General features: G+C 34.8%; 1 protein-coding gene across 2 annotated transcripts in view; it reads left to right on the top strand.

Moving 5' to 3' along the window:
- GRID2 (glutamate ionotropic receptor delta type subunit 2) overlaps positions 1-12,886 on the top strand; it is a 1,444,174-nt gene that overhangs the window by 740,594 nt on the left and 690,694 nt on the right. The gene's annotated exons all lie outside the window — the stretch shown is intronic.

Raw genomic sequence — 12,886 nt, 5'->3', positions numbered from 1 at the left:
AATTATCTTACAATGAATTGGAATATACTACATTAGAAAATCATATGAATTTTCATGGTTGCTGTAATAAATCATAGAAATAGCCATTTTAGCTCGTGTAAAAACCAAAGTGAATTCTTCTGCTTAGTTTAAAATTATCTAAAACATACATAGTATTAAAAGATTATTTTGATCAAATAAAAATCAGATATTTTTAAATGAATATTTACAGACTAAAGAGGTAACACTACATTTGATATATTACTACCAGAAAAGCATCCCTGAAAAATATTGTTTCTGAAGATAAATTAAATGTTCTAATCTATTACATATTATGTTATGTTTATGCTTTTAAGAAATATTTACTGAGTTCTGAGTTTTAAAAGATGCACAACATCTCTACTTTCATGGAGCTTATATATGTATGCTAGTCCTATCACAAAGGAGTATCAGTATTTCTAACCAGTGCCCATAGGAAATGCTAAAATACTTTCGTTTTGAAGGAGTGATTCTTCTCACTTTGCCCATCTTACTATTGTCAACACCATTTAGGATTCTTCTTTATCCACAAGAGTAAATGGTTTCTGTGAAACAAGCACACTTTGAGCAATGTTAAAGTGAACTACTAAGGCCAAAAGACCATTTGTAGTGCACCTAAGCTATGTTATATCATGTCCTGCTTTGGAGATAGACTGCGGCTACAATGTTTATTCAATTATCCACTTATTCAGTGTATATTCATTGAATGCCTGCAATAGACCAGTCTCTGTTCTGTTTTGGGTATAAAGCATTGAATGAAACAGACAAAATTCCTACTCTGATGTTGTTTGTATTTTAGTAGGGAAGAAAGACTAAAATTATAGAAACAAACAGATACGTAAAATACAGTCAGAGAATGATAAATTTTGAAGAAAAGATAAGTAGGTCATGAGATAAGAAGTAGCAGAGATGCTGTGGGAGAGAGAGGCTACAAGAGCTGAAACCTTGCGTGATGGAATGGGATGAAGGGATATATGGGTTAAAAACACCCAGGCAGAAGAAATACAGAGAAAAGAGGCTGCATGGAAAAACAAGACCAATATGGTTAAAGTAAACTGAGCAAGGCTGAGGATAATAGTTTACAGCAGAATTATGGCCAGGCAGGAGCTTATACAGGGTCTATCGGCCATGGTAAGAAAGTTCCCATGAAGAGTGATTTCTCTTCTTATGTATATGCCCAAATGACATTGCTGCCAAGAAATAAAATATTAGGAAACTAAATAAAATTATTCATGGTGATGTTCAGAAACAGAGCACTGGAGAAGACAGTGTTTAATCCAGAAGTCTGGCATGTAAACAGTTAATTACAATGTGGTTGGCACTTACAGAATGTTATAGGAATGATCAAGGAGTGGCTGGACATCCAGCTCTGCTTGAGATGTGAAAAGGTACAAAGAACGTTGTTCCACCCTAAAAATGAGGGGAGGGAAGCTAAACAATCATCAAAATCATGATTTTTTTCATGCCACATCATTTCTCAAAGTAAACAAGGAAACCAAAGTTTGAGGGGAGCTCCTTCAATGACAGGCAAAACACAGAAACACTCTGGCCTTTGACAAAATACAGGAGAAAGAGTTTACTACCCTCCACACAGACTGGAGGGAATCACTTAGATTTTTTTATGAAGTTATAAGGGCCAAGTGTGAGTTACTGTGCTTGTTTAGAATAGCTGGGGATCCCAGACACAAGGGGGAATTCATACTCATTTGTGAGCTATTGCCATGGACCTCCATTGAGTGCTCATAAGAACATTGGGGTCAGCATGATATCAGATAGAGTTCCCCTCAGTGGTGTAGGAGTGCTGCAGGCTAGCTGCCTGGCTATAGGGGACCAGGCACAATACCTCACCCACATATCCAGCCTTTATCATGTACAAAGTAAAAATCTTAAGGTGCTGAGGAAAGGGCAAAAAACCCTCTTACCAATGGGGTGCTTGCTAAGAGCCGTTGCTGCTGGTGAATAGGTCAAAGCAGAAGCCTCTACCCCTCTATCAACAAACATCTTGGGTCCAGGATCTTTTACAGATATCAAGCAGAAGTGTGCTCATTCAGGGAAGCAGAAAACTCTCTCCTGACCCACCATGAAAAAGATAAAAGGTAGTGTTGAGCTATCATAGACATGAGGGGCAGCAACATTGGGCAAGGCCCATGCACACAAGGTCTGCCTGAGATGGAGGCCGAGGTTGGCCCAGACCCACAAAGACCTACTGTTGAGTAACCTAGCAGTCTACCCTGGGGCCTGGGTCCAGGACACACAGGGATTTCCACTGTGGTATGTCTGGGAAGGAGCGGATGAAAGCTAAAGGAGGAGCAGGAACACTGAAGAAAATCTGACTACACAGGCCCCATTCTAAATACAAAGTATTAGCAACCTGCTGCTAGAAGAATGTGAAGCTCATGGTTCCTTGCACATAGTGATGACAACAACAACAACAAAATGCATATCCAGATCAACTCCTGACTAGATTCACTCACCCACACACTAACAGCCTGTTTGGAAGAGAAATGTCCCAATATGTCATATTTACCTCAATCCCTGCTAGCCAATAGTCCATCTAAAATAATGAGACACGCACAAAAATGCAAAAAGGAAAAAAATCCATTTTGAAAAAGTAAGTGATAAAAATAGACTGAACTATATCCCAATGTTGGAACTATCAAACAAAAAACTAGAAAAATATGGTTAAATATACCTGTTGAAAAGGTGAATAACATAAATGAAAAGCACCTGGGTAGCTCAGGCGGTTATGCGGCCAGCTTGGGCTCAGGTCATGATCTCATGGTTCATGGGTTCAAGCCCTGCATCGGGTTCTGTTCTCACAGCTAAGAGCCTGAAGCCTGCTTCGGATTCTCTCTCTCTCTCTCTCTCTCTCTCTCTCTCTCTCTCTCTGCCTCTCCCCCACTCACAGTCTCTCTCTCTCTCTCTCTCTCTCTCTGCCTCTCCCCCACTCACAGTTTCCCTCTCTCTCTCTCTCTCTCTCTCTCTCTGCCTCTCCCCCACTCACAGTCTCTCTCTCTCTGCCTCTCCCCCACTCAGAGTCTCTCTCTCTCTGCCTCTCCCCCACTCAGTCTCTCTCTCTCTGTTTCTCTCTCTCTCTCTGCCTCTCCCACACTCATGGTCTCTCTCTCTCTCTCTCTCTCTCTCTCTCTCTCTCTCTCTCTCTCAGAAATGAAATAAAACATTAAAAAAATTTTAAAGAGTAGACTACTAAAGTACATAAAGGGAAATTTATAGGACTAAATGCTTATATTAGAAAAAATATAAAGAACTAGCATTGATAATCACAGCTTCTGCCTTAAAAAAAGAGTGAACTAAACCTAAATTAAGCAGAAGAAAGGAAATTACAAAGAGCAGAGTCGAAATCAATGGAATACGAAACAAAAAAGCAATAACAAAAGTCAATGAAACCAAGAGTTGTTTCTTTGAGAAAGTTAATAAAATTGATAAACCTGTAGCCAGACTGATTAGGAACAAGAGATGATACAAATTACCAGTATCAAGCATGAGAGAGGCAACATCATTACAGATTCTACAGATATTAAAAGAATTACAAGGGATAATCAAGAACACCTGTATGCCAATAAATTTGGCAATTTAGATGCAAAGGCAAACTCCTTGGAAGATACAAACTACCAAAGTTCACTGAAAAGAATTTAAATACACTAAATATCCCTGCTTCAATTTATAAAATTGATTTTATAGTTAAACATCTTCTCACAACTGAAACTCCACTCCCTAAAAGTCTTACTGGTGAGTTCTACCAAAGACTTAAGGGAGAAATAACACTATTTATATGCAAACTCTTCCAGAAAACTGAATAAATGTGAGCACATTCCAACTTATCTAATGAAGCTAGCCTTACCTTTGCTAGGATGGTTTAGCATTTATAAATCAATTAATTAATTTTTGGTATGAGAAAAAAAATCCGTGTGACCATTTCAATAGATGCAGAACACTTTTGACAAAATTCACTGTCCCTCCCTGACAAAAACTCTCGGCGAACTAGGAATAGAAGGGAACTTTCTTGACTTCATAAAGAACTTGGTCCAAAAAAATTTACAGATTAGGTCATATCTAATTGTCGGAGATTGAATGTTTTCCCTCTAAGATCAGGGTCAAAGGCAGGGTGACTGCTCTTCCCATGCCTGCCCAGCATTGTACTGTACTAGCCAGTGCCATAAGGTGTGGAAAGTCATACAGATTGGAAAGGAAGAAGTGCAACTGCCATTTTTTTTAAATATATGATTGTTTATGTAGAAAATCCTCTAGAGTCTACAAAAATGGAAACTAGAACTAGCAAGCATGTTTAATAAGATTTCAAATACAAAATCAATATTCAAGATCTGATGTATTTTCTATATTGTAGCAATAAAAATTGGAAATTAAATATCATTAGCAATAGAATATAGATATGTAAATATTTAGTAATAAATATGACATAATAAGTGCAAAATCTAATTTCACTGAGTACTATAAAACATTGCTTAGAAAATTTTAAAGAGACTGTGTTAAATGAAGATACATATCACACTCATAAGTCAGAAGAAGCAGTATTGTTAAGATGTCAAAAATAAATATTTTGGAATACTACTTGGCAATGAGAAAGAATGAAATCTGGCCATTTGCAGCAACATGGATGGAACTGGAGGGTATTATGCTAAGTGAAATAAGTCATACAGGGAAAGACAGATACCATATGTTTTCACTCATATGTGGATCTTGAGAAACTTAACAGAAGACCATGGGGAAGAAGGAGGGAAAAAAAAAGTTACAGAGAGGGGGAGAGCTAAACCATAAGAGACTCTTAAGGACTGAGAACAAACTAAGGGTTGATGGGTGTGGGTGAGGGGGGAAAGTGGGTGATGGGCATGGAGAAGGGCACCTGTTGGGATGAGCACTGGGTGTTGTATGGAAAATAATTGGACAATAAGTTATATTTAAAAAAATAAATAAATACTTTGCATAAATGCCTAGGCTGCTGAAAAAATAATATATAGCATGGTGGTAGGGGAGTGTGTGGAATGGCAGGAAATGTGAGGGCAAGGGATAAGAGTTGGAGGTAGACAGGAAAATGTAGATTGGGGCTAGGACATTAAGGATTTTGTATGCCATGTGGAGGGTTTGGGCTTATTTCTAGTAGAAGTTGGAAGTTATTAATAGTTTTATCTGTTTTCAACTTTTAATTTTGAAGTAGTTTTAGATTTATAGAACAATGGCAAAAATAACAGTTTCCTTATACTCCTCATCCCACTTCTCCTAATATTAACATCTTACATAACCATAGTACAGTTATTGAGCACACTCAGTTAACATCAGTACAATATTATTAACCGAACCACAGACCTTATTCAAAACTCACCAGCTTTCATTAACAATGTTTGTGTGTTTGTTTTTTCTGTTCAAGGATCTTATGTGGGATCCCATATTGCATGTACTTGTCATTTTTCTTTGGTTCCACCATTCTTAATAGTTTCTCAGTTTTTTCATTGATCACCTTTAATGCACAGAAATAACATAATGAGAAGTTTTAAAAATAGATATCCTTATTTACAATGAAGAAGATTGGGGGAGGTTTAAGCTGGGGGCTGTGAAATCATAGTAGCTTGGAGACAGTTTCAGTAATTGAGTTAGTGGTGATATAGATTGAATCAAAGGATTGACAGTGACTATTTCAAGAAGAGAATAGTTTTGAGAAATATACAGGAATAGAATTAACAATATGGGTCAACCATAGTTGATGTGAAGGAGTATGGGGTATGAGAGAGGGGAAATAATTGAAGATGACTTCTGATTTTTGGCTCTGATATTCTAGAAAAGTGGCAATAACTACAAAAGCAATATAAGATATTATTTTTTGCCATTTTCTGTCTTCCTCTTACACAAACATAAACACACAGTTCTTCATACCTTGTTACCATGATCTTATTCCTATTCTTATAAAATACACTTTGCTGGAATACATTAAATATTCTGTTATTTATCTTGAAATAATCAGCTCTAATTCCAGGATGTGCCATATTATAAAAGAATAATCATTTTAATAACTAAAATTTCCACAAAATGGTGGAAAAAATTTGAAGACAAACATATAGTATGATATGGATTATCACTCTCTTCACAATGTTTAATCCTCACTCTTGGCAGCTGAGATTATGGAGATAAAGATCAAATTTTACCTGTATCAACCGAAGATAATATTCTACACTTATCTGGCTTCTTAAAGTGTTATTGCCGTATCTTTCATCAGCTGATGATCAGCTACAGGGTAGAGGATGAGGAAGATGTCGTTTTAGATGAACTGATCATCTTATAAGTCTGTAGGCTGTGAGAAGAAGGCCTTTTTAAACATGGTATGAAGCCAACTATTTCTGGCAGTAAAAGACTGATAAATTTGATGTAATAATTTTAAAACTTATAAAGAGCTGTATAAATTATGCATAAATTTAAAAAGCAAGAAGAATAAAGACACTTATTTACTGTATAAATAACAGATGAAGGATTGATACTGAAAATACATAAAGCTCTCCTTCAAATAAACACAAGACAAACAAACCCAGTCAGAGTCCATGTTGCTTGCCTGCCCTCTGTCCTCACCTTGCTCCACTCGCTAGCATGGTCTCTGCATTTCAGCTACCTGGCTCTTCTTTCTCCTTCTCAAGTATCCCATAGTTTTTCTGCCACAGAATCTTCGCACATTCTATTTCTTCTTTTTGGAAGTATTTTTCTTACACTTTTTCATCAGGGTAACTTCCCTTCACTTAATTAGTTCCTGCTTATTACCCTTCAGGTTTCCACTGCAGATTCACTTCTGCATAAAAGGCTTTCCCAACTCACAGTCTAGGAAAATGCTTTTGAACTATCAGCATAAGGTCCCTTTTTTGGCCTGGCAATTACTCAGTACGTCATTGTACGTTCATTTGAATATGTTCTGTCTTTCCCATTGGCCTATTCTTGATTACCTTGCATCCTAAAATATCTGGTGCTTGCCTAGTATAGTATGTATATTTTATATTTGTAACATATAGATATATATGTACATACATAAGTGTGTTCATTACAGAATTGTTACTAACAGTAAAAGGGAGGAGATTAGGGGCAGCTGGGTGGCTCAGTTGGTTGAACACCCTATTTCAGCTCAGGTCATGATCTCACAGTTCATGAGTTTGAGCCCCACATCAGGCTCTGTGCTGACAGCTCAGAGCCTGGAGCTTGCTTCAGATTCTGTGTCTCCCTTGCCCCCTGCCCCTCCCCCACTCATTCTCTGTCTCTCTCTCTGTCTCTCTCTCTCAAAAGTAAATAAACATTAAAAATTTAAAAACAAAGAGAGGAGACTAATCCAAATCTCCATAAATAGAAGACTATGAAAATATGTAAATGGAGAGTTGTAAAGTAAGCATCATAAAATCTATGTTCTAAGACTGTCGCAACTACTTATTGGAAATGTAAGAATGAGCTTCAATTAAATGTCACATGAATGAAAATAAGAATTTTATCCAAATATAGCCACATTCTGATACAGTAATAAATGCAAATGAAAACATTTTATAAATTCCAAACAACTGTACAAAGATAAAGAAATGTTTGGTTATTATTTATATCATTTTTATCACATCATTGTTAGTGGAACCAATTTAGGGATGGATTGAGAGTATACCCAATATTTTGTAGGTTCTTCTTAATAGCTTTTTTCACCATTGTTGAAATTATATGTATATATTCTTTCTATTTGGAATTGAAACTATACAGAATTGTTGCCTTAATCCGAAAAGCAAAGAGAGAGAGAGAAAAAAAAAAAAAAAAAAAGAATGGTATCAAAATTATTATTATTCCTTTCTCTTTTACATCTAAGAGACTGAAATTTCCTGGATCTTGTAGTGAGTTAAATGACTTACAGGTTTTTTTATATGTGCCTTTGTGTTTGAAAACCGTGAGTTTTTGGTTTTCTGTGGCCCTGGCAGTCAAGTCTGTGCCAGATTTGAATCCTACCTCTGTCATTTACTAATAGTATGAATTTGAGCAATGCATTTAATTTCACTTAACCAGTTTCTTAATTGAAAATGAGAATCATAATAGCTCCTCTGTACAGTGTTGTTATGAAATGTAAATGCAAAAATAAAATGACTTATAATAGGTGCTAGATTAAATGTTAGGTCCATGTCAGGCTTAGATCACAAATGAGAGGCTCATACTGGCTTTAGATGATTAAAAAAATAGTTGACTGAAAATTACTCAGTTGAATTCATTTGATGGCTGCTAATCAACCATTTTAGCCATTTATATTCTTTTTAAGAAGAAATTACGTCTTACTGCTTTTTTATTATGATTAAATGAATCTTTTCTATAGTTTCAATTCCTAAGTAGGTAATTATAATTAGATTGGACCTTGTAAAGGTGTTTATATATAAGGACCATCTTTATATAGAAGAATTTTTTGCAAATGATGATATTTTTGGCAAACTACATTGATGATGAGTCAAATACAAAAAACACTTTTTATATACCACCTCTCAGATGGTTGCTGAAAATCGTGTTTACAAAGATTGCTAAATGTCTGGATAGGCTGAAAGTGCCTTGTGTTACTATATTCTCACAAGTATGGAAGCAAATGTCATGTGCCTTTTGGAAAACAAAAAAAATTTGAGAAGAAAGCAATTATCAATACTGGACTTGTGATTCATTAATAAATTAAATAGGAAAAAAGTTAAATTAAATTCAGCTTTTGTAGAAACAATACAAATCTTTCTTATCTGCAATGGAAGCCTACCTTATTTTGTTAATTATGAGTTCACTAATTATAAAATTCAATATTGATTAGTGATTTTTTTTCAAGAAAAATAATCCATCATATTAAATGTATTGATCAACTTTAAAATATGCCCTGACTTCAGACAATGGTAAAATATAGAAGCTACATACATTTAAAATTGTAGAAATATGGTACATTGTATCTGAACTGGAGGAACTTGAAAGAATGAAATTCATTCCAAGAATAAACTTCTTAGTTTATTATTGGGAATAAAATAAAGATACGGATCACCTTTTGGGGTACAATGATTCTTATTAACTCCACGTATCTTCTTTCCCTGTATTTCACCCCCATTTGCAAATTAACAGAATTAGAAAAATAGGAAAATTCCACTCTCCAGTTACAGTCATATTGTCAGCAGTATTATTGGGAAAAAGGTAAAAGAAAACCAACAAATATTAGATGTTCTCCAACAATCACATCAAAGAGTATTGCAGTTACAACCCACCAGACTCATGTTTTACAGAAAGGGTTACACATCAGAACTGCTGAGATGATACATCATAATGCAAATACATTAGCCTGTAATGAATAAAGTAAAACTTCTAGGAGTGGATATGTGTATTTTTGTAAATCTCCACTTTGAATTCTGACACAGGGGAGATATTACAAACACTATGGTGAATAGATTGGGAGATCTTTGAGAATGGAATCTGCCTATGCATTCTCTTATCTCCAGAGAAGTCCTGGCTCATGTTTAAAGTTGGTAAATGTGTGTTGAAGAATAAATATATGAATGGAGTGTGCTAAAGTCCTTATGTGATTTAAAATCACTGGAAGAGGTTATAAAATTACTCAGTATAAATTGAGGCAATTTGGTCAATATACATAAGTTAGAAAATATATCATAGGGAATAAAGAAAGATGGTGTTATCCAAAAATATTTCACTGAGTTCTCCTTGAGGTAACTGATTTCAAGGCCCTATATAGATTTTACTTTTAATCCCATTTTACTTAATAAGAAAAATAAGACTCAAACTGATTAGTTTCAGAGATAAAAAAAATCATTTAGAATGTCATAAAGAATATCATTTAACTTAAATTTATACATTTATACAGAGAACTTCATTTTTATAACTGCTGAGTGACCTGAAAGGGTGAAAGTGTTTTTAATTCCAGTTATTAAAACAAGAAAGGAAGGAAGGAAGGAAGGAAGGAAGGAAGGAAGGAAGGAAGGAAGGAAGGAAGAGGGGTGGAGGAAGGAGGAAGGAAGGGTTTTAATTTCTTTTTTATGCTAACATTTATATAGGACTCTATGAATGGTCACTCTCCAAAGCAAATAAATTTGTATCTTCTCTTATTCAACCAACATTTTATATTGACAAAATGGATGTCAAATATAGCCTTGATAGGTTGCATTGTAGGCCCATTTTCTTATGTACCCAACCATGGTTGTGTTTTGACTCAACCAGCTTCAGTTTCTTTTAGGTGTGTGGACTGTTCCTTCCCTCTTTAGTGGATCAACCTATTTTTACCAAATGTTGGCAGTAGATAGTCTCCAATTAAGCTTTTCCCTATGGAAATCTATGTCTATCTTTCCTTTGTCAAGCAAAATTTTAAGGGTACCAATATCATTTGCTTGCTGTGGTGAAAAGCATATTAGACAATGAGTTAGAGACCTGGGACTTATATTTTTTTAAGGGAGTGGTGTATGCTTTCTTGACAACTGTGAACAATAGAGGGTTTCATATTATAAGTGGGATGCATGTCTAAGACTTCCAGGCTGCTGCTCTCCCAGTCTCTTCCTTGAGAAAATTAACACAATGATTTTGGTACTCTTTCTTGCTAAGTCTCAAAATCTTTCTCAAAATAGAGTTCCAGGATGCCAGCTTACCAACCAGTCATAATTGGCATAGCAGTTAAAGCTGATTTTGTTCTCAAATATAATTTATTTATTTGAGAGAGAGAGACAGAGGGTGAACAGGGGAGGGGCAGAGAGAGAGGGAGACATGGACTCTGAAGCAGGCTCCAGGCTCTGAGCTATCAGCACAGAGCCTGACACAAGACTTGAACTCATGAACCGTGAGATCATGATCTGAGCCCAACCTGGCCAGACTGAGGCCAGACTAACTGACTGAGTCACCCAGGCGCCCCTTGTGTGGCTTTTATTGCAAATTTGATGATTCCTGTTTTTATTTTATAGGGAGCTTTCAGTTATTCTTGCTTATATGTGTAGTAGGATGGATAATACCAAATGATAAATAATCTAAAAATAACACATTTGCATGTATAATAATAACAACTGTTTCTAATACTTGATTAGTTTGTGTTATTACTAACAGAGGTTAATAGGAAGTAACATAGTTGGTTTGAGGAAATCACAGAGTATATACTAAAACAAATTTATATGCTAAATAATGATTTATATATGGCTTCAAAGCTTTATTTCTAAATAAGGAAGATTAAAAGAGACAGTTTTCATATTTGACAAATGTAATACTTAAACTGAATTTTTTATCTCAACTTCTGTTATATGTAACTTTATAACTTTTGTGATAGATCAATCAATAGTGGCCTTATTTCCTACAATAATGAAACAAACTTCTGACCAATGTTTATGCCTAAATCCATTGGAAGCGTAACTATAAATTCATATAGCTTTTATAAATGTTGAATTCACAAACGTGAGTAGGTTCTATCATTTTTACTGAAACTTCAATCTCAATCTGTTATGGTCTAAGAAACATTCATCCCTGATGCTATCTTTCAGATTTATTTGAAATCATATTACCTGTCTTATGCTTGAAAATAATGTCCCTGCTAATTATTAATTTATTTTGTATGTGCTGGTTGGCTTAAAATTAATCATAATTAAATGTATTTGGTGTTTATGTGCATGTCATTAGTATAGTACTTCTAAACTTACACTTTGTCAGCCTTCATTAACTGCCCAATTAATTACATAGAGGTACTTATCATCTATGTTTCAAACACTCTGTAAAACAGATTATAATAATGTGTAAGTATTGAGAATATTATACCTAGAATGTCTAAAATCTAGAATAATACCTGGGCCAATTATAATTACTGACCTTCTCAAATGGAATTTATTTTACCTCGATTCCTCCTGAATTTACTTTTGATTTTAGTTCTAATCTCTTGCTCTTAAAGACTAACATATAAGATCTCTCAGATCTCTTAACTCTTAGTAAGACTTATTAAATGAGTTACAAGTTATTAAGGGGTTCCTGGCTGGCTCAGTCAGTAGAGCATCTGACCCTTATTCTCAGGGTTGTGAGTTCAAGCCCCACATTGGGCATAGAGCCTTACTTTAAAAATAAATATATAAAAATTAAAATTTAAATAAAAAATTTAAAAAGCTAAAAAAAAAAAAAAAAAGGAAAGGAAAACAAAAGAAAAAATTGGGCACCTGGCTGGCTTGGTTAGTAGAACACATGATTCTTGGTCTCAGGATCATGAGTTCGTGCTCCACGTTGGATGTAGAGATTACTTAAAAACAAGAAGGAGTTAAGAGTTATTAACTTTTTTTGCTTTATGTGCTGAGTCTTTATATGTGCTTATAATTTATATTTTATCCAGTTTTAAATATTTTTTGAAGTAAGCATATATGCATACACAATGTAGTTAAAATGAAATTAAAACAACAGAGATCATAAATCATATAGTAGAGATTAGAAATTGTACAGCTAGAAACCAGAATGAAATTTAGTGAATGAAATAATTGCTGAAACTTAGTATTTGATTTGACCAGGAGTTTTCTGACTGTCAAGGAAAAGAACAAAAACATTTTCACTTTTCCAGTGTAATGAGAGACAAAGTGCTATCAAAGCTTTAGATACCAGAATAGCTCTTTGCTGTGGCCAGAAATTCCATATGTAGGCCTTTCATATTCTTTTTCACTCATTCACCAATTTACATATTATCAGCTTTTTGAAAACCTTGTATTATTTACTCAGTGAGGAATTATCTTTTCCCTGAATTATACATTGATAATTATAAAAGTATAGCTGTCACTAATTTGAGTGCCTATTATGTGAAAGGCAAATAGCAGGCATTGAATTTTCTCCAATCCTAGCAATAATCCTGCAAGATTCATGCTAT

This window comes from Panthera leo, chromosome B1 (genome assembly GCF_018350215.1).
Source record: "Panthera leo isolate Ple1 chromosome B1, P.leo_Ple1_pat1.1, whole genome shotgun sequence".
Lineage (NCBI taxonomy): Eukaryota > Metazoa > Chordata > Mammalia > Carnivora > Felidae > Panthera > Panthera leo.
This window is presented reverse-complemented; position numbering and strand designations above follow the sequence as displayed.